Here is a 26,447-nt window from a genome sequence, read left to right as displayed (position 1 = left end):
TATTTATATTCACATGCATAGCTATAGTGGACATTGATGTAGCATGTAATTTATATAACATTATTCTATTTCTATTATTTATATTTACTTATATTTTGTGCTTTTATAAATATCTTTCCACATTGATTGCATATTTCTATGTCTAAAGTTACATTTCTATCATGCTTTCACTATTTAAAATACAAATCCCATCCTAACTAAATAAATACAAAAAAGCTCTATTCTTTTAAACTACATTGAAATATTTTTATATTTATAGCGCTCATGACTATATTCACATTTATATTTGCAGTTTATACTTAAGTATTATATTAATCATTATGTATAACATGTATCCTATTCAAATAAGAGATAAATTATTTTCCTAATTATGTACCGTATCTACTGCTACAACTTATTTTTCCTTACATTTTTAATTTTTATATTAACCTTCAGCTATTTATGATCTATTTCTATTCTTAGATTTCTACCTTTATATTATTTGTATTTATAATGTTTATACTAAAACACCTGCTTTTGCCAAATAAAAAAAAAAATCCCCTTTATTTTAAACTACTTAAAAAAACCTAGAGTATATCAATCTGGTATAACATATAACAAATGATAGATATGATAGATGTAAAATTGATATAAATATTGTAGTGTATTATAGGAAATAAATAAAAATCAATATGATCCATAACACAAGTAATACTGTATAAATGTTATATTTATGTTATTTTATATTTCAAATAATTTAACATTTCTTTATATATTTGCATATACTTGACAAACATTTCTATATTTATACTTGGGTTGCGATTTTTTTCTGGGTGTTTTCTGGGTCTTTTCTTGCCCTTCTTCGAATTTTTTTCTGGGTTATTTCTTGTCCATCTTGGGGGTTTTTTCTGGGTTTTTTCTTGCCCATCTCAGAGTTTTTTTTTGGGGGTTTTTTCTGGGTTTTTTTCTTGCCCATCTTGGGTGATTTTCTGGGGTTTTTCTACGTTTTTTTCTTGCCCATCTGGGATTATTTTCTGGGGTTTTTTTCTCGTTGCTTTCTTGCCCATCCTGGGCTTTTTCTGGGTTTTTTTCTTGTCCATCATGTGGTTTTTTTCTGGTTTTTTCCTGCTCATCTTCGTCTGGTTTTCTGGGTTTTAAGCCAAAATCGGTACATATCATGTCAGTTCATGCAATACAACCCGGCTGGGGATTTTTTATTCTAAATTTAACAAGGAGTCGCAAAACCTGGAAAGCAAAAGTCACACACACAAGGTTAAATCCAGTCAGCATGCACTCACACACGCAGAGACGAGCAGACACAGACAGACACAGCCACGTGCTCTCACACACGCTCACACAATCTTTCCACTTAAATGCTCACTGCGGCCCTTACTCGAGATGCTGAAGAACGTGCTGTGACACATCTTCTGGCTGCCGCTCCTTGAGGTAAAATGGCAGATCCTGGGGAAATCAGCAGCCTCGGGGACCTGTGAGACGACAGGAAGGGTCAACGAGTGGCTTATCTGACAGCTAGGACTTGTCTCCTCTCTGGACTGATAAATTTTCTACCCAAAATCCAATAGAAGACAGATGTATAGGTACATAGAACATAAGCCACCATAGGCAGATACAATACAAGCCAGGACTTGCAAAAATTCTCTGGAAGATGAATTCTTGCGCCCTATTCCCTTTCAGAAGAAGGAACCTACACAACTACTGCAGTCATCTGAGGAGGTGCATCTGAAAAAAAAGTTAGGACAACAGTCAGACGGTTCAATGATAACTGAAGAGCTCCAGATATCCTGTGTCCATCTACAAATCCCATCTAGAGTCCAACTACACCCCACACTGCACATTACAAATCCCCGGGCCCTCTCCTATTGCACCAGGCTATGCGGCAGGGCAGAGCAGCTCGGGCACAAATGTGTGCTGACAGCCGTGACACAGGATGGACAGGACAGGACAGACAACGGGGACACAACACAGACAGAAAATTCTAGGCAAGGAAAATGGCTGCAAGGACTGAGAGAATGCAAAAGGAGATGACCGAGTTCAAACTGATGGTGAGCTGATGAGGCTCAGAGAACCCCGAAGGAAGAAGATGATAACTGAATGATTTCTTCTAAGAACTGCAAAGATGGATGCCTAGGAATCCTACGGTCAGAATCCTCTACCTAACCTCATATTACGCCAAGTCCTAATCCACCAAAATGGATCCAGGTGGGGGCATAGCTGTCCATACAGCCCAGACCAAGACCTGACAAGACATCAGATGCGATGCTTCCAAAGACAGAAGAGAGTCTGACGCCTGTCTGAGCTCCCCAGTCAAAAGTTCCGTGGCCTGGGTGCCAGGACAGGGAATGCAGAGATCACAGATGCTAACAATGATGCCAAGATTAATGACAGGCACCCCTAAGGTAAAAGACATGGGATACACAAACAACACACAATTCACAACAGACAAGTGACACGAGACACACCGGGACTGCTCTGCCCTGCTGCACACCTCAGCACTGTGATCAAAAGTGAGACTTGGCTTCTATGGGGCCTAAGGGGCCACTTCATTAACACCCCCCCACCTCCAAACTGGACTCAAAACCCCCTCCCTGTAATCCCCAAACCAGCACCGTGCTTTCAGCCCCTCTGTGGGTCACGGCCCTCTACTTATCTCTCAGACATCTGGGGATGCTGGTCCCTGTCAGGTGCAAAGAAAGGCCACCTCATCAGATGGGAAGGTCCTGCTGGCACCGGGCTGGTGTCTCTCAGACAGCTAGATTAAAGAGAACCAAACATCAGTGCCTGATCTTGGCACCGCATCGGCCAAAACCCCACCACTCTGCTACTCACCGAGCTCCTAAGAAGGCCCGGCACCTCCTGACCCTGACCCTCTGCCACACGTGGAATGCGTCTGCACCTGAAAGAAAGTTAGAACACATGTCAAACATCACCAGGATAACTCACAAGCTGCAAACACCATATGTCAATCTAGGAACAACATCTAGAGCCCAAGTACAGCCCACATTACAAATTTCAACTCCCCAAGGCTCGTCCTATTGCAGCAGGCCATGCGGCAGGGCAGAACAGCTCCGGCAAAAAATGTGTGCACACACCCGTGACACAGAAAGTGACAGACAGGGGGACATGAAACACGACACATCATGCTTGTGGTGAGGGCCTCGAGGGGAAAAGGCAAAAGGGACCCCAAAGACACACCAGGGAGCACGGCACACCGGACAACACGACACAGATCGGAGCTGTTCTGCACTGCCCGCCTGAAAGCTGCCATCAAAAGTAGAGCCTCTCCCTTTAGCTGTCCTAAGAGGCCTTTGGAGAAGGTTGCTTTCCCCTCTGCTCATTTTTTAATCTGTCCCAAGAACTCCCAATCTGCTACTCCGCCATCTCCAGACCGTGGCCCCCGACTTATCTTTTGGATGATCGGTGAGGGGAATCCACGCTGCACCTGAAATGAGTCTGCCCTGGAGGGCTCTGTGATGGCCTGTGAGCCTCTCGGTCAGCTGCAATCAAGAAAACCAAAACCAAAGTATGAGTCCAGAGTTATGTGGGCCAAATCCCTGCAAGTCAGCTACTTGCCCTCTCCTGAGTGTGCCTGGCTCCTTCAGGCTCCAGCTTCATCCTGATTCCAAGGCTGTGGCCTTTATTAGGAGTGGCACCTGGGTTACAGAAAGACAAAGTTAAATGGCATTCCTCTGAGTGCAGTGGATCACCTTGTATGCTGTAAGCCATGGGAATGCCTCTGCTAGGCTTCTGAACAGCCTTGTGTGGGGGGGCCCTCAAATAAACACCCTTTCTCACCCTGCTGCTTGCAAACCCGCTCCCAAGAAATCCTAAACTGGATACCTGATCACCCTCCCTCTCCCAGGCACCATCCTCAACTCACCTGAAGCCTCAATCTCAAACATCATCCTTGACACTGGGCAGATCCCTCTTGTGACACGACGAATCTGCTGAAAAATTGTTGTGCTTGAGAGCTGAGCAATAACAGCCAATTCTCTCCACTGCTCACCTTGACTGCTGGCATCCAGATTGACTTCCTGAAAAGAAAGACAAAGAACAGAGCTGTAACACACTCACCATACACACTTCTGCTGCAGAGACAAATGGGGCCTCACCGGCTCGGGGCAATCCCCTCGCCCGGGATGGGGCCCTCTGGCACACATTTAATCCATCTGAATCTGAAAAAAAAGTTAGGACAAGAGTCACACTGTTGCAGGATAACTGATGAGCTCCAGATGCCCTGTGCCCATCCACAGATCCCATCTAGTGTCCAACTACACCCCACATTACACATTCCAAGTCTCCAAGACTTCTCCTATCGCACCAGGCTGTGCAGCACGGCAGAGCAGCCCCATCCCAAATGTGTGCTGACACCCGTGACACAGGACAGACAGGACAGACAACAACAGGGGACACAACAGGAAAAGAAATCTCTTGGCAAGGAAAATGGCTGCAAGGACTGAGAGAATGCAAAAGGAGATGAGTGAGCTGAGACCGATGGTGAGCTGATGAGGCTCAGAAAACCCTGGGGGACGAAGATGATAACTGAATGATTAATTCCAAGAACAGCAAAGATGGATGCCTAGGAATCCTACTGTCCGAATGCTGTACCTAACCTCATATTATTACAAGTCCTAATCCACCACAATGGATCCAGGTGGGGCATAGCTGTCCATACAGCTCAGAACTAGACCTGACAAGAAATCTGACTGGATGCTTCCAAAGAGGTAACTTTTGACTGGGGAGCTCAGACAGGTATCAGAAACTCATATATGGCCTGGGTGCCGGGCCAGGGAATGCAGAGATCAGAGATGCTAACAATGATGCCAGGGGTACTGACAGGGCCCTCCAAAGGTAAAAGACATTGGATACACAAACAACACATAATGCACAACAGACAAGTGACACGAGACACACCGGGACTGCTCTGCCCTGCACACCTCAACACTGTGATCAAAAGTGAGACTTGGCTTTTATGAGGCCTAAGGGGCCACCTCATGAACATCCCCCACCGCCAAAGCTGAATCAAAAACTCCACCCAGTATTTCCCGAAACAGCACCATGACTTCATCCCCACTGTGGGTCGTAGCCCTCTACTTATCTCTCATACAGCTGGGGATGCGGGTCTCGGGTGCAAAGAAAGGCCACCTTGTCAAACGGGAAGGTCCTGCTGGCACCGGGCTGGTGTCTCTGAGACAGCTAGAGTAAAGAGAACCAAACATCAGTGCCTGATCTTGGCACCGCATTGGCCAAAACCCCACCGCTCTGCTACTCACCGCGCTCCTAAGAAGGCCTGGCACCTCCTAACCCTGACCCTCTGCCACACGTGGAATGCATCTGCACCTGAAAGAAAGTTAGAACATATGTCAAACACCACCAGGGTTACTCACAAGCTGCAAACACCTTATGTCAATCTAGGAATAGCATCTAGAGCCCAAGTACAGCCAACATTACAAATTCCCCCTCCCTATGGTTCGTCTTATTGCAGCAGGCCATGCGGCAGGGAAGAACAGCTCTGGCACAAATCTGTGCACACACCCGTGACACAGAAAGTGACAGACAGGGGGACATGAAACACGACACATCATGCTTGTGGTGAGGGTCTCGAGGGGAGAAGGCAAAAGGGACCCCAAAGACACACTAGGGAACACAGCACACCGGACAACAGGACACAGATCGGAGCTGTTCTGCACTGCCCGCCTGAAAGCTGCCATCAAAAGTAGAGCCTCTCCCTTTAGCTGTCCTAAGAGGCCTTTGGAGAAGATTGCTTTCCCCACTGCCAATTTTTAAATCTGGCCAAAGAACTGCCAACCTGATACTCTCTCATCGTCTCATCTCCAGACCGCGGCCCCCGACTTATCTTTTAGATGATCGGTGAGGGGAATCCACGCTGCACCTGAAATGAGTCTGCCTTGGAGGGCTCTGTGATGGCCTGTGAGCCTCTCGGTCAGCTGCAATCAAGAAAACCAAAACCAAAGTATGAGTCCAGAGTTATGTGGGCCAAATCCCTGCAAGTCAGCTACTTGCCCTCTCCTGAGTGTGCCTGGCTCCTTCAGGCTCCAGCTTCATCCTGATTCCACGGCTGTGGCCTTTATTAGGAGTGGCACCTGGGTTACAGAAAGACAAAGTTAAATGGCATTCCTCTGAGTGCAGTGGATCACCTTGTGTGCTCTGAGACATGGCAATGCCTCTGCTAGGCTTCTCAGCCTTGTGTGGGGTGCCCTCAAATAAACACCCTTTCTCAACCTGCTGCTTGCAAACCCCCTCCTAAGAACTCCTAAACTGGATACCTGATCACCCTCCCTCTCCCAGGCACCATCCTCAACTCACCTGAAGCCTCAATCTCAAACATCATCCTTGACACTGGGCAGATCCCTCTTGTGACACGACGAATCTGCTGAAAAATTGTTGTGCTTGAGAGCTGAGCAATAACAGCCAATTCTCTCCACTGCTCACCTTGACTGCTGGCATCCAGATTGACATCCTGAAAAGAAAGACAAAGAACAGAGCTGTAACACACTCACCATACACACTTCTGCTGCAGAGACAAATGGGGCCTCACCGGCTCGGGGCAATCCCCTCACCCGGGATGGGGCCCTCTGGCACACATTTAATCCATCTGAATCTGAAAAAAAAGTTAGGACAAGAGTCACACTGTGGCAGGATAACTGATGAGCTCCAGATGTCCTGTGTCCATCTACAAATCCCATCTAGAGTCCAACTACACCCCACATTACAAACTCCAAGTCTCCAAGACTTCTCCTATCGCACCAGGCTGTGCAGCACGGCAGAGCAGCCCCATCCCCAAAGTGTGCAGACACCCGTGACACAGGACAGGACGTGACAAACAATAGGCACAAGACACAGACAGAAATTTCTTGGCAAGGAAAATGGCTGCAAGGACTGAGAGAATGCAAAAGGAGATGACCGAGCTGAGACCGATGGTGAGCTGATGAGGCTCAGAGAACTCTGAAGGAAGAAGATGATAACTGAATGATTAATTCCAAGAACAGCAAAGACGGATGCCTAGGAATCCTACAGTCAAAATCCTCTACCTAACCTCGTAATATTACAAGTCCTAATCCACCATAATGGATCCAGGTGGGGCACAGCTGTCCATACAGCTCAGAACAAGACCTGAAAAGACGTCTGACTGGATGCTTCCAAAGAGAGAAGAGAGTCTGATGCCTGTCTGAGCTCGCGAGTCAAAAGCTCTGTGGCCCGGGTGCCAGACCAGGGAATGCAGAGATTACAGATGCTAACAATGATGCCAGGGGTACTGACAGGGCCCTCAAAGGCCTAAGGTAGAAGACAGGAGATACACAAAACAACACACAATGCACAACAGACAAGTGACACGATGCACACGGGGACTGCTCTGCCCTGCACACCTCAGCACTGTGATCAAAAGTGAGACTTGGCTTTCATGGGGCCTAACGAGCCGTTTAATGAACACCCCCCGCTCCAAACTGGACTCAAAAACCCCTCCCAGGAATTCCCAAACAAGCACCATGCCTTCATCCCCACTGTGGGTCGCAGCCCTCTACTTATCTCTCAGACATCTGGGGATGCCAGTCTGTGTCAGGTGCAAAGAAAGGCCACCTCGTCAGCTGGGAAGGTCCTGCTGGCACCGGGCTGGTGTCTCTCAGACAGCTAGATTAAAGAGAACCAAACATCAGTGCCTGATCTTGGCACCGCATTGGCCAAAACCCCACCACTCTGCTACTCACCGCGCTCCTAAGAAGGCCCGGCACCTCCTAACCCTGACCCTCTGCCACACGTGGAATGCATCTGCACCTGAAAGAAAGTTAGAACATATGTCAAACACCACCAGGGTAACTCACAAGCTGCAAACATCTTATGTCAATCTAGGAACAACATCTAGAGCCCAAGTACAGCCCACATTACAAATTCCCCCTCCCTATGGTTCGTCCTACTGCAGGAGGCCATGCGGCAGGGCAGAACAGCTCCGGCAAAAAATGTGTGCACACACCCGTGACACAGAAAGTGACAAACAGGGGGGACATGAAACACGACACATCATGCTTGTGGTGAGGGCCTCGAGGGGAAAAGGCAAAAGGGACCCCAAAGACACACTAGGGAACACAGCACACCGGAAAACACGACAGACCGGAGCTGTTCTGCACTGCCCGCCTGAAAGCTGCCATCAAAAGTAGAGCCTCTCCCTTTAGCTGTCCTAAAAGGCCTTTGGAGAAGATTGCTTTCCTCTCTGCTCATTTTTGAATCTGTCCCAAAAACTCCCAACCTGCTACTCCACCATCTCCAGGCTGTGGCCCCCGACTTATCTTTTGGATGATTGGTGAATGGAATCCACGCTGCACCTGAAATGAGTCTGCCTTGGAGGGCTCTGTGATGGCCTGTGAGCCTCTCGGTCAGCTGCAATCAAGAAAACCAAAATCAAAGAGTGAGTCCAGAGTTATGTGGGCCAAATCCCTGCAAGTCAGCTACTTGCCCTCTCCTGAGTGTGCCTGGCTCCTTCAGGCTCCAGCTTCATCCTGATTCCAAGGCTGTGGCCTTTATTAGGAGTGGCACCTGGGTTACAGAAAGACAAAGTTAAATGGCATTCCTCTGAGTGCAGTGGATCACCTTGTATGCTGTAAGCCATGGGAATGCCTCTGCTAGGCTTCTGAGACACCTTGGGAGGGGCTCTCAAATAAACAAATAAAGACCCTTTCTCACCCTGCTGCCTGCAAACCCCCTCTCAAGAACTCCTAACTGGATGCCTGCTCACCCTCCCTCTCCCAGTAACCATCCTCAACTCACCTGAAGCCTCAATCTCAAACATCATCCTTGACACTGGGCAGATCCCTCTTGTGACACGATGAATCTGCTGCGAAATTGTTGTGCTTGAGAGCTGAGCAATAACAACCAATTCTCTCCACTGCTCACGTTGACTGCTGGCATCCAGATTTACTTCCTAAAAGAAAGACAAAGAACAGCAGTGTAACAGAGTCAGTTGAGAGGTGTAACAGAGTCTGCTGCAGAGGCAAATGGGGCCTCACCTACTCAGGAGAATCCCCACACCTGGCATGGGGCCCTCTGGCACACATTTAATCCATCTGAACCTGAAAAAAAAGTTAGGACAAGAGTCACACTGTGGCAGGATAACTGATGAGCTCCAGATATGATGTGCCCATCTACAAATCCCATCTAGAGTCCAACTACACCCCACATTACAAACTCCAAGTCCCTGGGACTTCTCCTATCGCACCAGGCTGTGCAGCACGGCAGAGCAGCTCGGGCACAAATGTGTGCTGAGAGCCATGACACAGGATAGGACAGACAACGGGGACACAACAGGAACAGAAATCTCTTGGCAAGGAAAACGGCTGCAAGGACTGAGAGAATGCAAAAGGAGATGAGTGAGCTGAGACCGATGGTGAGCTGATGAGGCTCAGAGAACCCTGGAGGAAGAAGATGATTACTGAATGATTTATTCCAAGAACAGCAAAGACTGATGCCTAGGAATCCTACAGTCAAAATCCTCTACCTAACCTCGTAATATTACAAGTCCTAATCCACCATAATGGATCCAGGTGGGGCACAGCTGTCCATACAGCTCAGAACAAGACCTGAAAAGACGTCTGACTGGATGCTTCCAAAGAGAGAAGAGAGTCTGATGCTTGTCTGAGCTCCCTAGTCAAAAGTTCTGTGGCCTGGGCGCCAGGCCAAGGAGTGCAGAGATCACAGAGGCTAACAATGATGCCAGGGTTTCTCACAGGCCCCCCTAAGTGAAAGATATGGCATACGCAAACAACACATAATGCACAATAGACAAGTGACACGATGCACACCGGGACTGCTCTGCCCTGCTGCACACCTCAGCACTGCAATCAAAAGTGAGACTTGGCTTTTATGGGGCCTAAGGGGCCACTTCATGAACACACCACACCCCCCCCCCCCCAAAACTGGACTCAAAACCCCCTCCCAGGAATTCCCAAACCAGCACCCTGCTTTCATCCCCTCTGTGGGTCACAGCCCTCTACTTATCTCTCAGACATCTGGGGATGCTGGTCCCTGTCAGGTGCAAAGAAAGGCCACCTCGTCAGCTGGGAAGGTCCTGCTGGCACCGGGCTGGTGTCTCTGAGACAGCTAGAGTAAAGAGAACCAAACATCAGTCCCTGATCTTGGCACCGCATCGGCCAAAACCCCACCACTCAGCTACTCACCGCACTCCTAAGAAGGCCCGACACCTCCTAACTCTGACCCCCTGCCACACATGGAATGCGTCTGCACCTGAAAGAAAGTTACAACATATGCCAAACACCACCAGGATAACTCACAAGCTGCAAACACCTTATGTCAATCTAGGAATAGCATCTAGAGCCCAAGTACAGCCAGCATTACAAATTCCAACGCCCCACGGTTTCTCCTACTGCAGCAGGCCATGCGGCAGGGCAGAACAGCTCCGGCACAAATGTGCGCACACACCCGTGACACAGAAAGTGGCAAACAGGGGGGACATGAAACACGACACATCATGCTTGTGGTGAGGGTCTCGAGGGGAGAAGGCAAAAGGGACCCCAAAGACACACTAGGGAACACAGAACACTGGACAACACAACACAGACCGGAGCTGTTCTGCACTGCCCGCCTGAAAGCTGCCATCAAAAGGAGAGCCTCTCCCTTTAGCTGTCCTAAGAGGCCCTTGGAGAAGATTGCTTTTTCGGCTGCCAATTTTCAAATCTGCCCCAAGAACTCCCAACCCACTATTCTCTCATCTCCAGGCCAAGGCCCTCGACTTATCTTTTGGATGATCGGTGATGGGAATCCACGCTGCACCTGAAATGAGTCTGCCTCGGAGGGCCTCGTGATGGCCTGTGAGCCTCTCGGTGAGCTACAATAAAGAAAACCAAAACCAAAGTATGAGTCCAGAGTTATGTGGGCCAAATCCCACCAAGGCAGCTACTTGCTCTCTCCTGAGTGTGCCTGGCTCCTTCAGGCTCCAGCTTCATCATGATTCCAAGGCCTTCATTAGGAGTGGCACCTGGGTTAGAGAAAGGCAAAGTTAAATGGCATTCCCCTGAGTGCAGTGGATGACCTTGTGTGCTGTAAGACATGGGAATGCCTCTGCTAGGCTTCTGAGAAGCCTTGTGTGGGGGAGGCCTCAAATAAACAAATAAAGACCCTTTCTCACCCTGCTGCCTGCAAACTCCCTCCCAAGAACTCCTAACTGCTCACCCTCCCTCTCCCAATCACAATCCTCAACTCACCTGAAGCCTCAATCTCAAACATCATCTTAGACCTTGGGCGGATCCCTCTTGTGACATGATCAATCTGCTGAATAAAATGTTGTGCTTGACACAGCTTGGAATTTCAGGGAGTTGCACTCCTCAATTAAAAAAAAAACAAAACAAAAAAAACCCAACAAAACCAATCCCAAAAACAAAGAAAAAAAACCAAACAAACAAAACCCACACAAACAATAAATCCCAAAACACCTAACTCCCCACAGAAACAAAAAAACCACAGAAAACATCAAAAAATCCAAAACCCCCACAAAAACCAACTAAAAACCCCAAAATGAAAACCAAAAAAACCCAAAAATTCCACCAAAAGAAATCCAACCAAAAAAACAACCAGAGCAAAACTAAAAATTACAAAAGCACCTTACCACTCCTAAACACAAAACCCAAAATCACAAACCTAAATACTCCCTGTATTCCATGCTGTTTTCTTCACAGAATCTTCCAAGCCTCTGTGCTTTAGATGCCCAGAAACACCTGCTGAAAAGATGCTGAGACGGGCTGAAAAAGCCTCTTCACTGAAATGAGGAGAGCTCTTAACCCAGCACATCCCAGAGAGGGAATGAAGCCCCTCAGCCACGGCTGGGGTTAATATACCCCTGATTGTGCCCGCCTCTCGTTCCCATGCCACCCAGGAAAAGGGAGGGGGCGAATCCCACCAAGCCCTCAGAGCAGCTGCAGCTGTTTGGCTCCTCTGACTCACATTCAAGGGCTGTAAAGGGCTTGTTATAGAAGAAAACTTTTCAGAAAAGTAACAGTGCTTTCTTTTTTTGCAACAACTACTTGGAGCAGAAGAACAGAAAACTGGCAAGATATAAAACTTTGTGGTAAGGTTACATAGCTAGATCAATTGGGTAATTGGGTAATTTGCTGTTACCTTACATAATTATTCTGTGTTTACCAAAAGCCATCTAATAAATTCACACCCAAAACTCCAGCAGCCCAGCTGGCCCTACCAAATCTCTATGTTTATGCATACAGTAAACAAAACCAAAATCCCAGTAATACCTATCAGAAGTCTGTGAAAGAAACCTCTTGAAATTGATCCTACCTCAAATACAAAGCAACCCATGCAAAGTTAGCTTGACTCAATAAACAATTTACACAGAGCTAATAACACCAAGAAATAAAACAGCACACCATATACCACCAAAGAATATAATAGTGAAGAAAAAAGAAACCACTTTTTTTTTTTTTTAAAGCTTTTGCCAGGACTCCAACAACAACTTCTTCTCCTTCTGAAATGTCCCTTCTCCTTCCCAAATTCCTTACAACTTCTGAGTTTACATCCAAGCAAAAAGCAAAATTCGTGCACTTGTGCGTTCGATGCTCCTGCCAGATTCTCTGTTTCCCTCCACATCTTCTTACACTTTCAGTCTTCACTCTGTCCTGCCGTGATGAGTTTGACGGACGAATTGGTAAACGTTAAGAGAGGATTTCCCTGCCTCCCTCCCCAGAGCTGGTTTCCTTAGTGCATTTCACTCAATCCCAGGCCGGCAACGATGCACGCTCACCTCAAGCGTGCAAGGCTCACAGCTGCTCGGCTAAATGCGGCTGTAATCGGCTAAACTCGGCCATTGTCATCTGCATTCGGCTGGACTCGACCCTTCGGCACGGATCGCCTCGCTTCGGCCGAACTCGGAGCCGCTCTCTGCGCTCGGCGCGGCTCGGCTCGCTTCGGCCGAACTCGGAGCCGCTCTCTGCGCCCGGCGCGCCTCGGCTCGCTTCGGCCGAACTCGGAGCCGATCAGTGCGCCCGGCGCGCCTCGGCTCGCTTCGGCCGAACTCGGAGCCGATCAGTGCGCCCGGCGCGCCTCGGCTCGCTTCGGCCGAACTCGGAGCCGCTCTCTGCGCTCGGCGCGGCTCGGCTCGCTTCGGCCGAACTCGGAGCCGCTCTCTGCGCCCGGCGCGGCTCGGCTCGCTTCGGCCGAACTCGGAGCCGCTCTCTGCGCTCGGCGCGCCTCGGCTCGCTTCGGCCGAACTCGGAGCCGCTCACTGCGCCCGGCGCGGCTCGGCTCGCTTCGGCCGAACTCGGAGCCGCTCTCTGCGCCCGGCGCGGCTCGGCTCGCTTCGGCCGAACTCGGAGCCTCTCTGTGCGCCCGGCGCGGCTCGGCTCGCTTCGGCCGAACTCGGAGCCGCTCTCTGCGCCCGGCGCGCCTCGGCTCGCTTCGGCCGAACTCGGAGCCGATCAGTGCGCCCGGCGCGCCTCGGCTCGCTTCGGCCGAACTCGGAGCCGATCAGTGCGCGGCCCGGCTCGCCTCGGCCGAACTCGGAGCCGATCAGTGCGCTCGGCGCGCCTCGGCTCTCTTCGGCCGAACTCGGAGCCGCTCTCTGCCCTCGGCGCGGCTCGGCTCGCTTCGGCCCAACTCGGAGCCGCTCTCTCCGCGTTCGGCTGAGCTCGCCTCGGCTCGGCTCCCTGACGGCGGGCAAGCGGCGCCGCCTCACGTTAAACTCGCCCGGCTCGGGGCTCTCCTGCTGCCGCGTCCCGCGGGCGGCCCGGCCATCGCACGGACACGATCGGGAGCGCGGCGTGGCACAGGAGCTCATTGGGCAGTGACCGCACTCGCGCTAATTAGCGCGCACGAGAGCAGCGGGCTTGGTTCGGCTGAGCTCGGCTCCGTTCAGGCAGCCTCGCAAGCCTGGCCTCGGTTCGCTCGAGGCCGTCAGGTTCCGCCGGTCTCGCCTTGGTTCGGCCGAAGGAGGCGTCGTTCGCTCGTGTTTTTACAAATATCTTTCTATATTGACTGTATATTTCTATATTTAATTTTATACTTCTATAATACTTCCATTATTCCAAATAAAAACCCCGTCTCTAACCAAATAAATAAAAAAACCCTTCTTTTAAAGGATACTGAAATATTTTTTATTTATACTTTGTATAATTATACATTCATATTTTAATTTATCGTTTCTTTGGATGTATTACATTAATAATGATATATTATATATATAAAATTTTAAAATAGATTTAAATTATTATTTAAATTATGTATAATATCTACTGCTACAACTAATTTTTTCTGATATTTTAAATTTTTATATTTATCTGTATGTATTTATTATATATTTCTAAACTTAGATTTCTACCTTTATATTATTTGCATTTATAATTTTTACAATCAAAACACTGCCTATTGACCAATAAAGAAAACCCGCTTTATTTAAGTATTTTAAAAATATTTTCATGTTTATAATTTTCATATTTATATTTATAATTTGTTCAATATTACATGAGAACACACCTGCTCCTGCACCGCAGTGGGGCCCCCTCTCCTGGGGACCTTGGGGTGCCCCAACGGCATCAGAGCCCCGAGTCTTCACCCCCTTCTCCTCTATTTAGAAACTACACTGGAACTTTTTTCTGGAAATAAAGACATTACCTAAATCCTCTCCCCGTGTCCTAGACAGATGGATATTCAGTTATTAGTTGGCTGGGCAGCAGTTTCTTAAATAGAATGATAAACAAGATGTGAACATTTCAGCTACAAGCAAATAGGCAAATCTGAACAAGGTACTGGTGGGCGACCACTGAAGTTATTTTGAAGGAATTTTTTAAACAATAAAATATTGATACCACAAAAATAAAGCAAAAAGCTAACTACTGGCTAAGAAAAAATTAACTTTTGACAGCAACAACATTCCAACCACACAGGCTTTTTCCCGATGTCATACCTTATAACTACCTCTCTTGGGAATTCTCATCATGTATCCCAAAAGGAATAAATACCTCAGAGCGTCCTAAAGCAAAAAGTAGCACACATGAGCTCCTCACACTCCCGGGAGGCCTGCACAGCGTGCACTGAGTCTGCAACAAATTCTGCTCAGTGAGAGTCTGCAAACAAAGGTTCAATTGATGAATTGAACTGATTGTAAAGGGAGGTTTTCTAAGCACAGAAGCACAACAAAGAACAAGCAAAAACAATTCTTAAAAAAAACCTGCAAGTTTTATTTAGCATATATGCGACTGATTTCCACCCTGTGGCTTCTCACTTCGATTCGCGTCTGTAGGTTCAGGAAGATGACAATGCACACTCTGCCCTCCCTGAGCCCCCCACAGCAGCTGAGCGCTGCTCCGTGCGCTCAGATCGTCAGGAACTGGATTGCCCGCATGGACTGGAACTGCTCTGCTGCAGATTCAGGAGAGAGAGGCTGGCTGAGGCGTCGTCCCAATTCCAGTTCTGTGTGACGAGAAGCGGTTTGTTCCCAACGGGTGCAACAATCCCCAGCTCGCTTCCACGGTGAGTACCGATGGCACACAAATGGCAGCCTGAGGAAATCGTGTTCTGGGCTCTAAGTGGTCGGGACAGGGTCTGATTTTTTGTTTTGCATCTGTATGATGATTAGTACGACAGGGCCCTGATCGATGACATGGCAGCACAGAATTAAAAACTCCTCAATAGGATTACATCGACTTCTAGGAAAAGACAAAAGCCTAGGACCCTTCTGAAATCTATTTTTAATGCGAAGCACACGGATTGTCACTATGCTGTGCCTTCCAGCTTTTCAAAGCAGCTTACCTCTGAAGACCAGAAAACATTTATTTCTACAGAAACAATGGGCAACCCCCAGGCTAATCTCAGCACTACTGTTTAATAGGGGATCTGCCAGCGTGCCAGTCCAGCTTCAAGTGTGCTTTATTTCAGTCTAACATCCCCTCAAAATTCTTCTCACATCTCCCAACCCTGACATCTTATTTTTCCCTAAAGCTTCTCATCATTAGCAATTTCCAAGTAACATGGTATTTTTACAACATTCAAAAATGTCATGCTGGACTGTGCTAGAGAGTAATTTGCAAATATAAGCTTAGCAAAGTTTGAATTGACTTGTCCAGAGAAAAAACCTACAAGTGAACACCTACACCTGCCTACAAAGAGCTAACAAGCCCCTGGCAGCTGCCAGCATCAAAGCACAGCGGATGTTTCTAATACAGGGTAAGGATAACAATATCACCTTTTGTTCTCTCCAGCTTGTTTTCCCTGCAGTCATATTTTGCTTCTTATGATTTTTTTAGCCTCTGCATCTTCTTGGACAGCACCGAGCCCGACGACAAGGATACGAGAGTCTTTCCCTGCCGTAGGGAGAGAACCAGGAAAACAGTTAAAATAAGAACAGGGTAGTTTGAAATTCATACTTCCAATGAGAAGCAGCGCCTTACAAACAGAACAAAAGTAAACAAAGCATGGTACCTCCCTGGGGACAGAAGACTTACAAACTCTCCAGGATTTACAATTCTAGCGACCAACCCCTTCAGGACGGCAGCCAAGTGTCCCATGAGGTGGTGCTGCACCAAAGAACGATCTGAGAGGTTCCAAAGAGTGAAATGCACAATATTTTGCAAAGCCGTAAAATCTTGCAAAATAACAAAAATACAATAGATGTAAACTACAGGGTAAGAGTACAAGTGTTCACTTTAAGAGCTGGAACCATCCAGGTGAGCACCTGATAACTGGATCCTCACCAGAGTTTGAACCCTTCAGGACACAGAAGGGTTTTCCCCAGAAATTTCACAGACTGAGTTTTGATACAAGTATACTTGCCAGACCCTCAGAAACATCACCCATTCTCCAGGTGTCTGGAGAGAACTGCAAATGGCTCTCACGTAGTTTGAGCTAGCTCTGTAAGGTCTCAGGGTGAATTTCACCAGATGCAACCAAACTGGGCAACTCCCAGTGGGACAGAAGGAACCCAAAGCTTGGGTTCGCAGAGCTGCAGCAAATACTGAGGAAACAAACATAACAGCGTAAAAAATAATAAACCATCCTTTTTTTTTCTCTTGCTTTTGTTTTTTTCTTATTCAGATCAGCATAGCAATTAAAGAGAAGGTGAAAAACTCACCATTACTGAACATTTCATCATCTGTAGGCTGAGCATCCTTAGCACAGAGGACTCCAAAGTTAAAATTCACCGATCCCTGGGAAATAAAACCAAATATTGTATGATAAACAATCAAACAGCAGACGTAAAAATTTGTTTCCTCTAAGGACTTTCGGGTACGTATGTACCTTTGCATACATCCAACACATTGGAACATACACTTTATACCATCTCCTAATAAGTAAAAATTTACCTTTAAACTTTGATAGTACAGCATAAAATTATGAACTTAAATTGGTGATCTGTTATTATTAAGTTGGTGCCTAAAGTTATTTCTACTGTCAGGTTCAAAAAAACATTAATTTTTTTTACTGGAATGAGCAATTGATTTCAAAGTCATCACAAGCCCACCAAAACACAAAGCAGTATTCACTGGATGGGTCTGTGAGCTAGAAGTAGTTAGGCTTGTACTTCCCTCTTGCTATTCCAGAACCAATAAATCCTGTCAACAAAACCAGGATCTATAGCCCACTGCTGTGAAAGATTCTACGAGGATGATGGTTTGATTTGTGTTTAGAAGTTTTGATTTGAAATGGCCAGTTCAATGGATAAAGACAGTTTAGGTAGTATTACATTGCTATTATTATTATTTCTATTATTATTTTTACTATTACTACTGCTATTGTTATCATCTGCTACTGGAAGAAACAAACCAGTAGTACCTATACTTAATTACTTTTATTTCCAGGAAATAATAAAGAAAAAGAACCAAACCAAAAAAAGTCACTTCCTACCTTTTATATCAAGGGATGAAAAATTTCTCTTGGGCTCTTCTCCAATTTATCAAGACTCATAGCACTGAAAGGCAAACAAAACAGTGCTTTATAGAAGGGCAAGTGCACATTTCAAGGCTGAACCACCAACTGATTGCAGTGACAGCAGTTACAACATGAATCCTTCCTAGAGCCTCTGTTAAATGGAATGTTCTGTGGAACTGCCGTTTCTTTCCCAAAACACTAACTTCCAACACTTCCTAATAATATTTTGTATTTTAAAACAAAAGAAGTTAGTGAGACTCTGTGCGGAGGTCAGGTTTAAATTTATTTCCTTCTAAAGCACAGAGCTCTGTTCCATCACCCTTCACTTCGGCTCTACACTGAATCGTGGTGAGCATTTGAGGAGTGCTCAATAATCAATTCTATTTCTCTCTTTTTCTAGCTCTCTCTATTCCTAAATCATTCCAGACAAGTCAAATGAAAAATGAAAAAAACAAGTTCAGCATCAAAGTCACACTTTTTCCCGTTGTCTGGTCAAGAACAGGCTCTAAATCCACTTACTGCTGCCTTCAACGATTCAGACTTGCAAAAGCATTCTTACATATTTTACAGGTTTATCATAAAACCCACAGAACGCAAGCTCTGAATTACAGGAAAAGGTACACAGGCAAATATCTAAAGGGATCACTTATTAGTAAATACATACCTTGGTAGAGATCGCACTGAGAACCTTTCTGAGGGACTCTAAGGGACGCATGTTTTCTGAGCACCCTATAAACAAGAAAAGCTAGGATATATTACAGGACATCCCCACTTTTTCTACATATTCAAATAGTATTTTTAATAAAAACAATTCAGTTAAAAAAGAAGGAAGAAAACCAAGCTAATTTTACTCAGCTGTATTTACTGCCGATTTAGAGAAAAATCCCGGGCAGCGTCGGCCGTTGCGGCACACGTCGCGCCTGCAGCAGGGCCTGCCGGGAGTTGGAGTCTCGGGCTGGTAGCCACTCATGTGCCGCGATAGCCGTTGCGTCACACGCCGCGCCGGCAGCAGGGCCTGCCGGGAGTTGGAGTCTCGGGCTGGTAGCCACTCATGTGCCGCGATAGCCGTTGCGTCACACGCCGCGCCGGCAGCAGGGCCTGCCGGGAGTTGTAGTCTCGGGCTGACAGCCACGGCTCCGTCCCCCGCCACCGGGAGCTGCAGTCCCTCCCGGGCATCAAACGGGTCCTTCGCCCCAGGGCGGGGAAGGACCTGAGGCAGGACCGCTCCTCCCGAATGCCCTCTCTTTTCCCCTCCAACTCTTTTTCTTTTTTTAACGCTGTTTTTCACCCCTTTCCCTTCCCTTCCCTTCTGCTCTCCTGCTTTCTTTCCTTTCCTTTCCTTTTTTTCCCCTTCCCTTTCCCTTTCCCTTTCTTTTTCTTGTATTTGTAATCTTGGTTTTCCTTCCTAGCTTTAGAATCAAAAAGCAGCAGTAGTAACTTTCAGGCTACCTGGGAGTAAGAAAAACCCCAAAACTATAATGATTGAAAGAAAACTATTTATTCCCTGGGAGCCTGAAATTTTCTACTGCTGCACATGACACAGAGCTTTTTATTCCTTCTTATATACAGTTGATATTTTATACTCGCTTTATACACCGCCCCCTGCCGTCTGCACCGGCGCTCTGCAGGCAGAGTGCTGCGGCGTCGTTCGGTTCTGTTTAAATAAACTCGGCTAAATTAGGCTTGGTTCGGCTTAGGTCTAAAATCGTTTCGGTTCGGCTTTTCGTCTAAATTCGGCTTTTCCGGCTCTTCGGCTGAACTCGGCCCGGTTGGGCTAAAGTCGGTCATATTCGGCTCTTTGTCTAAATGCGGCCAATGTCGGCTACAGTCGGCTATCGGTTACACTCGGCTATCATCGGCTCTTCGTCTCAAGTCGGCTGTGTTCGGCTACACTCGGCTCTTCGTCTCAAGTCGGCTGTGTTCGGCCACACTCGGCTCTTCGGTGAAACTCGGCTATTTTCGGCCACACTCGGCTCTTCGGGGAAACTCGGCTGTTTTCGGCTACACTCGGCTCTTCGTCTCAAGTCGGCTGTGTTCGGCCACACTCGGCTCTTCGGCTCTTCGGAACTATTCGGCCCGGCTCGGCTCCCTCAGGGCGGGAAAGCGGCTGTCAGAGGACCCCGGCACAGCGAGGCGTTTCCCCACATGCCTGTCACAAACCCGCCGAAATACGCCCGCCCGCGGCGCCGCTGAGACCACAGCATGTGTCGGGTACACTTGAAACGTCACAGAAAATACCACCGGGGCCGCGCCGGGGTCGGTATTCCATGCAGGCAGTCCACTGACACCCACCCCGGTCCTCCACTTCCCCGCCCTTTTCGCCGCCCTGTTGAGAAGGTCAACCAAAAGTCCGCGACATCCGCGACGCGCCACTCCCAAGGTGGCGGCCTCTCGGTGCAGGGCTGCAGTACCGCGCTCTGTCCACAAGGCGGCAGCACTGCCGCCCGCCCCAGCCGGGGGCGCAGCGCGCCTCGGGGCTGCGGGCAGCGAAGACGGCAAAAAAGAACAGGGGCGATCCCCGCCGGAAACTGCTCTGAAATAAATGCCCCAAAACAACCGGGAAGAGGAAAAAAAAAACTTCTGCCTCTAATCTAATAGAACAAAACAAAACAAAACCTCAACAATTTCTTTAAAAAAAAAATTAAATATTTAAAAAAATATTTTTTTCATATTAATATTCACATTTCTATTTACAATGTATATTGATGTACACTGTCCATTTATACATTTGTTTTTATGAATACATTTCTATTCCATATTGCATATATCCCTAAAACTTAAATTTATTTTTATATGTTTATACATATTTTTACATAGTAAGTATATATTTCTGTTAGGATTTTTACTTCTGTAACACTCACAGTACTCAAAATAAAACCCCTGCCTCTACCCCATACATGGCAAATAAAACCCCCTTTCATCTCAACTCTATTTAATTTTTTTAAAAAAACATTTTTCAAATTTATATTTAAAATGTTTACTGATGTATGATCGATTTTGCATTTATATTTAGCGATTTATTTATAAATTTATATTCTATGTTACATGTGTTCCTATTACTTATATTTTTATATACTTTTATTCATATCTTTATATATTTATTATATCTTTCTGTGTTAGGATTTTTACATCTGTAACACTTACATTATTTAAAATAAAACCCCTGCCTCTACCCACATTAAAGCCAAAAAGAACCTCAGTCTTCTCAACTGTATTTAAATATTTTTTAAAATTCTGTTTTTCAGGTTCATATTCACTTTTACATTTAAAATGTATACTAATGTATACTCTTATTTGTATTCTCCATTACATCTCTTCCTATTATTTATATTTACTTACATTTTGTGTTTATATATATATATTTATATCTTGATTTTATATCTCAATATTTAGAAATATATAACAATAATATCTACATTAATATTATTTAAAATAAAAACCCTGCCTCTAACCCAATAATAAAAAAGACCCCAACCCTTTCTTTTAAAAAATATTTAAATATGTTTTATCCTTATGTCTGATTTTTATATTCATATTTGTATTTATAATGTATATTAATGTCTATTGCTTACTTATACATTTATCTTTACCAATGTCAAGTTATAAATAAATTTATATTCTATATTACATCTGATGCGAGTAGTTATTTATATATTTTATACATATTTTTATGCATTGATTAAATATTTCTGCGTCAAGATTTTTACTTCTCTAACACTTATAATATTCAAAATAAAACCCCTGCCTCTACTTAAATAAAAGCCAAAACATTCCCTTTCTTTTAAACTATATTTACGTATTTTTATATTTATATTCCCATATAATGTTATTTATATTCTATACTACAACTCTTCATATTACTTACATATATTTATATATAAATTTATATTCATACTTTAGCAATTTCTCTTTATATATTTATTATATATTTCTATCTTAAGATCCACATTTCTATATTACTTATATTATTTAAAATAAAACTCCTGCCTCTAACCAAATAAAAACCAAGGACACCCCTTTATTTGAACCAGATTTAAAATTTAGGAAGTAAATTTATTTTTCAAAATTTAATGATATTTATATGGATATTTTTATTTATTTTATTCATAGATATTATATATATTAGAGAGAATACCTTCTAATATAATAATAGATATATATTTTCTGTATCATATTTTTTTACTTATATTTATTTAATTTAAATAAATATATACAAATATATATATACAAAAACAACCTGATAAGAGACTAAGAACTTTTTCAACAGATAACCACAGTACTAATTTCAGACTTAGAAAAACATTTAGGCGTAATCACTACCACAAAATTAACCCAAAGTAGAAAAATTACCAGAAAACCAACAAAACAAGCTAAACTCATTTCTGAGCACCATAGTCCTTCCTCACTCACAATATGCAATTAATTCTCTCCTGCCATTTACATCCCCAGCATCATCCCATACTGAGCATTCCTGGCACCAGAAGTCACTCGGAGCCAATTAACATCCAACTTTCCCTTCCTCAGGACTGTGTGCTTTCTGTGTCTTTATGCACACAAGGAGCAGCTGTCAGACCCAACTCTCAGCAGCCTAACAAGCACTCAGATGTTCTCTCCAGGTTCAGGGGTTGCTCACTGTGAGGCAGCCTTCAATCCAGTGAGGATTGCCTCGCTTCTTCCCTGGCAGTAGCCTTGCACAATTACCTCAGCTGGAAGTCAGACCCCACTCCCTGAATTCTCATCTCTGCCTTTAAGTAATGCGTTGTGTGGAAGACTGTGCAGCGGTTTCTGAAAGAAAGTGATTTCAGGAGAAATGGGAAATTCATGGTGTCCAGTTTCTCAGTTAGTTGGTGTCAGGGGTCATCTAATAACAGCACCATCAACAGTTTCAGCACTACCTCTGTGCAACCAACACTTGTTAGGACATGAAGTGCAGTGCTGTCATGGCTAAAGTGAAGAGAAGTGCTGTCATGGCTAAACGCTTTCAGGGATCAGGGAAATGGGGAGGAAGCAGGAAGGCAGGAGATCAGGAGTTTCACAGTGCCTCTCACCATAGCTCTGTGCCAAGTACTTGACACTGGCAGGGGTCTGTGCACAAATCACAAACAGGGCAGGGCTGCTGGGAACTGCCTTGAGCCGTTTGATTTTCCAGCATCAGCCTCATTCCATGGTTACGGCAATGGGAAGATGCCACCAGCTCACATCCCAGGCAGCAGACCAAGAACTCAATGTCACAACTCACTTTATCAGTTTTTTGCCCAATCACACAAAGCAAAAGCACATTGACAGTAGCTCTATCCAACCACTGTAAGCACAGGTACCTTTGGTTAAACAATGCTTGCTTATTTCAAATACAATACCTGCTTGTGAGCCTTAAACACAATGCACAGAGCTCCAGTATTAAGCCTAGAACTTCCTAATATCTTGCTAGATAAACTTTCTGTAGCTTAGGGAGTCATTCTAGGCAAGTGTTAATACACAGACCATTGTTCCATTTGTTCTTGCTTTTCCACAGTTTAAATAGTTTTTTTGCTGACCAATCTCATGGCTGCTGCTCAGCTCTGATCACAGTTCTGCTGTCTCTGAGGCCTGCCTTTTGCAGCTTTCCCAAACCCCTCTGATTTTACACATTCCCACAGTACTCAGTGCTGGATGAACCCTAGTGCAGAAACAGAGGAAGCAGGATTTAGTGAGTCTACTCACCCAAAGTACTGGGAAAGAAACTCCCTATCAGATGAGTTCTGCAGATCACAGACAGGAGGAAATGTAGTTACAATGGGTTACGCCTGAGAACTGTGCTCACATGCAGTTTCCCAGGGGGTTTTTGGCCCTGCTAGCAAACGTCACCCTTGGAAGCACATGAGCAGAAACAGATGGGTCCCCCAGTGAGCGCCTTGCTAAGATAACCCTCACAAAAAAACCATTCCATCCCCTGTGGTAAATTTTAACTGCTGAACTGCCAGCTGATGGCATTGCTGCCCCAGGGCTCTGTGTTTGTAACTCTGCACACGTTGGGAGCGACAGCAGCTGAGCTGACACCTTTCTATGGGGAAGAGCCTTCAGTTTGCACGTCCTTTTCAACCATTTCAAGCAAAGACACCGGCCCAGGGTTACAAGGAATAACAGCTGTGGAACTTCTCCTTGAAAATGCTACAGCTGAAATAAAGCTGCCAAGGTGTGCTGATATGGGCCATTCTTGTTTCTCACACAGAACCTGTCACAAAACTAAATGCTGCAACAGGAGCAGACAGCATGCCAAGCAGGCACTGCTGATCTGAAATGCATCCAAAATAACTAAACCTCCTGAGCCTGGAAATCCTGGCTTGAAATTCCATTACAATAAACTTTCCAGCACTGGCACTCTGGGATTTGGAAAGTAGAGTCTGTTCTCTTGGTCTTGTTAATTCCTTGATTTATCCTCACTTTTGTGTTCAGCCCCAAATAAGCCAGATTCTACTCAATTACAGTCTGAACTGGACAATATTTCCCTACTCAGCTGAGTGGTGTTCCATCACAGTGAAATAAATAAAAAGGCTACAAAGATGCAGCACAGGTCTTTTCTTTCCTTAGCTTGCTATGCCTACTTTTTTATTACTACTCCATTTTCCTAGAAACCTACTTAGACTGGGAGAATACTACCAGTTACCTGCCTATCTGTGAAAGTTATCACAAAAACCAGAAGAAATAATCCAGATTAGGACCAAAACCAGCCCCCCCAAAAATTGCCACATCTGCAGAAAAGAATTCCACCAATAAGCCTGTTCTGGTGCAGATATAGCAGGCAGAATTTTTTCCCAAGCAAAATACCGCTGGACCTTGACTAATCCTTCACATTGAAATGAAGTTGTACTTTTGTACCTGGGAAAATCACTGCCAGTCTCAGTCACAGGTGCATTGACAGAATCCTAAAAGATGCTGAGAACCAGTCCTAAATTCATTTATGACTTCAGTTCTGTTATCAGAAGGATAGCATCAGTTTTCTTTGTCCCTATCTAGTTTTCTTCCTCGATTTTCAATTTCCCAGAAGGGAAGCCCCAGACTCCCGCATTTGTCCTTTCCTTACTGGAAGCCTCCTCAGGGAAGATGAGGTATTATCAGATGTCATTTCTTCCCTTGTCCTGGGGACCCTCAAACACCACCACAGTCTGATTACTTGTTTAGAGACAAAACCATTTGAATTAGTGCTAGGAACCTTGTCCCACCTCTATTGGACCTCTATTTCTGCTTCTCTTGTATTTTTATTTCACCAGACTGCAACTTGTTCAGATTTGTTTGTCAGCAAACCTGGCATGTCAAAAAATTGTTCAACTGAGAAGCTCCATCTCAAAGTGCTTAGGCTATCAGATAACCCAGGCAATGTTTTAACTCACACCCTGATAGTTAAAACTATTAAACTTGCATCCCACCTAGCATGTTGACACAGCATTACCAGGAAACAAAGTTTATTTTGTCTATACATGCAAAAATCATGAGGTGAAAGACGTGGCAGAGCATTTTGACTGATACAGCAAAGTTCTTACAACATAAAGTAGTGTGTGTGGTTTTCCTGGTTGGGGTTTTTTTTTTTGTTTTTGTTGTTGCTGTATCTTTATTTTTTTTAATAATACACAAAGTTCAGTCATTTGAGAAAATCATCAAAGAGTAATTGCCACACCAGCGCTATTTAGCATGTTCCTTTCTCCTTTTTTCCCTGACTGAAACCCACATCAAGTAATTACATGCAATTAAACATATTCTTTCCAATGCTTTTGCCTTGTTTTCTTTTTTCATTTCACTACAATTACTGTGAATTCTCTTTTACTCATCAACTTGCACTTTTCAAGCAAATTTTCATGCATTTTATGCATCAAAAGGGCCAATACCTCAAAGAGGAGGATCTTTGTAGCCTGCCCTGATGGAGGGCCATTTCATCCAAATCTCATCATTTTCATCCAAATCTGTTCTGCGCCTCATCAAGGCTCTGATAATGGGCTCTACACAGCAGAAATAGTCAAATTGCAGTTTGAACCAGAGAAATGTTTTTTATTTGCTGCAAAGTAGCAATTACACGAATCTTCAGCTACACAAGGGAACCTCTCAAACAATAGTGCTGTAAATCAAGCAGTTTGTTCACTTGAGATAGGAACCTAATAAGAGAAAAATAGTCTCCAAAAGAATTCATCCCATCATTGAATTTTTAGGCTGTTTGAGATACAGACTGTGTCTGGATGCCTAAGGGGGTCTTAAGAGCTACACAGGCAGTGGTATGGTGCAAATAACAAACACATGTGAGTCAGCACTGACAGACAGAAAGGGTAGGATCCCTGTCCTTTATCAAATCACTATGGACAGGATCTTCCTTGTCTCAAATACTTTAGGAACACAAACACTCTTCAGCCTCCATTAAATAACATGGTATTGACTCCTCTCTATGCCAAGGATTGAAGAAACATGCTACAGCCTCACCTAGAGGAGTTATAACAACTCCCAGTCCTATGCACAGGTGACCTGTCCAATTACTAACTAAAACAGATTAATAACAGAAATATAGTCAGAGACCAACAGAACTAATAAACCTT

At 45.2% G+C, this 26,447-nt stretch overlaps 2 long non-coding RNA genes across 4 annotated transcripts; both read right to left on the bottom strand.

The window, feature by feature from the left end:
• Positions 1–691: 691 nt before the first annotated feature.
• LOC132080461 (uncharacterized) lies at positions 692–11,806 on the bottom strand. Its single transcript, XR_009419566.1, has 4 exons — positions 11,662–11,806; positions 1,689–1,719; positions 1,373–1,466; positions 692–1,224 (listed from the first exon to the last, which is right to left on the bottom strand). It is a non-coding gene; the product is annotated as an uncharacterized LOC132080461 (long non-coding RNA).
• A 2,588-nt stretch (positions 11,807–14,394) lies between these two features.
• On the bottom strand, positions 14,395–18,785 carry LOC132080591 (uncharacterized). 3 transcript variants are annotated; one of them, XR_009419584.1, is made up of 5 exons: positions 18,557–18,785; positions 17,869–17,932; positions 17,096–17,171; positions 16,211–16,978; positions 14,395–15,616 (listed from the first exon to the last, which is right to left on the bottom strand). It is a non-coding gene; the product is annotated as an uncharacterized LOC132080591 (long non-coding RNA). The 3 variants fall into 3 exon arrangements; XR_009419583.1 differs by having other exon boundaries at positions 16,211–16,328; XR_009419582.1 differs by having other exon boundaries at positions 16,211–17,171.
• Between the last annotated feature and the right edge of the window lie 7,662 nt (positions 18,786–26,447).

The sequence above is a fragment of the Ammospiza nelsoni genome, chromosome 16, assembly GCF_027579445.1.
Source record: "Ammospiza nelsoni isolate bAmmNel1 chromosome 16, bAmmNel1.pri, whole genome shotgun sequence".
NCBI classification, from domain to species: domain Eukaryota; kingdom Metazoa; phylum Chordata; class Aves; order Passeriformes; family Passerellidae; genus Ammospiza; species Ammospiza nelsoni.
Note: the sequence above shows the minus strand (reverse complement) of the source record. Positions and strands in the feature narration are given on the sequence as shown.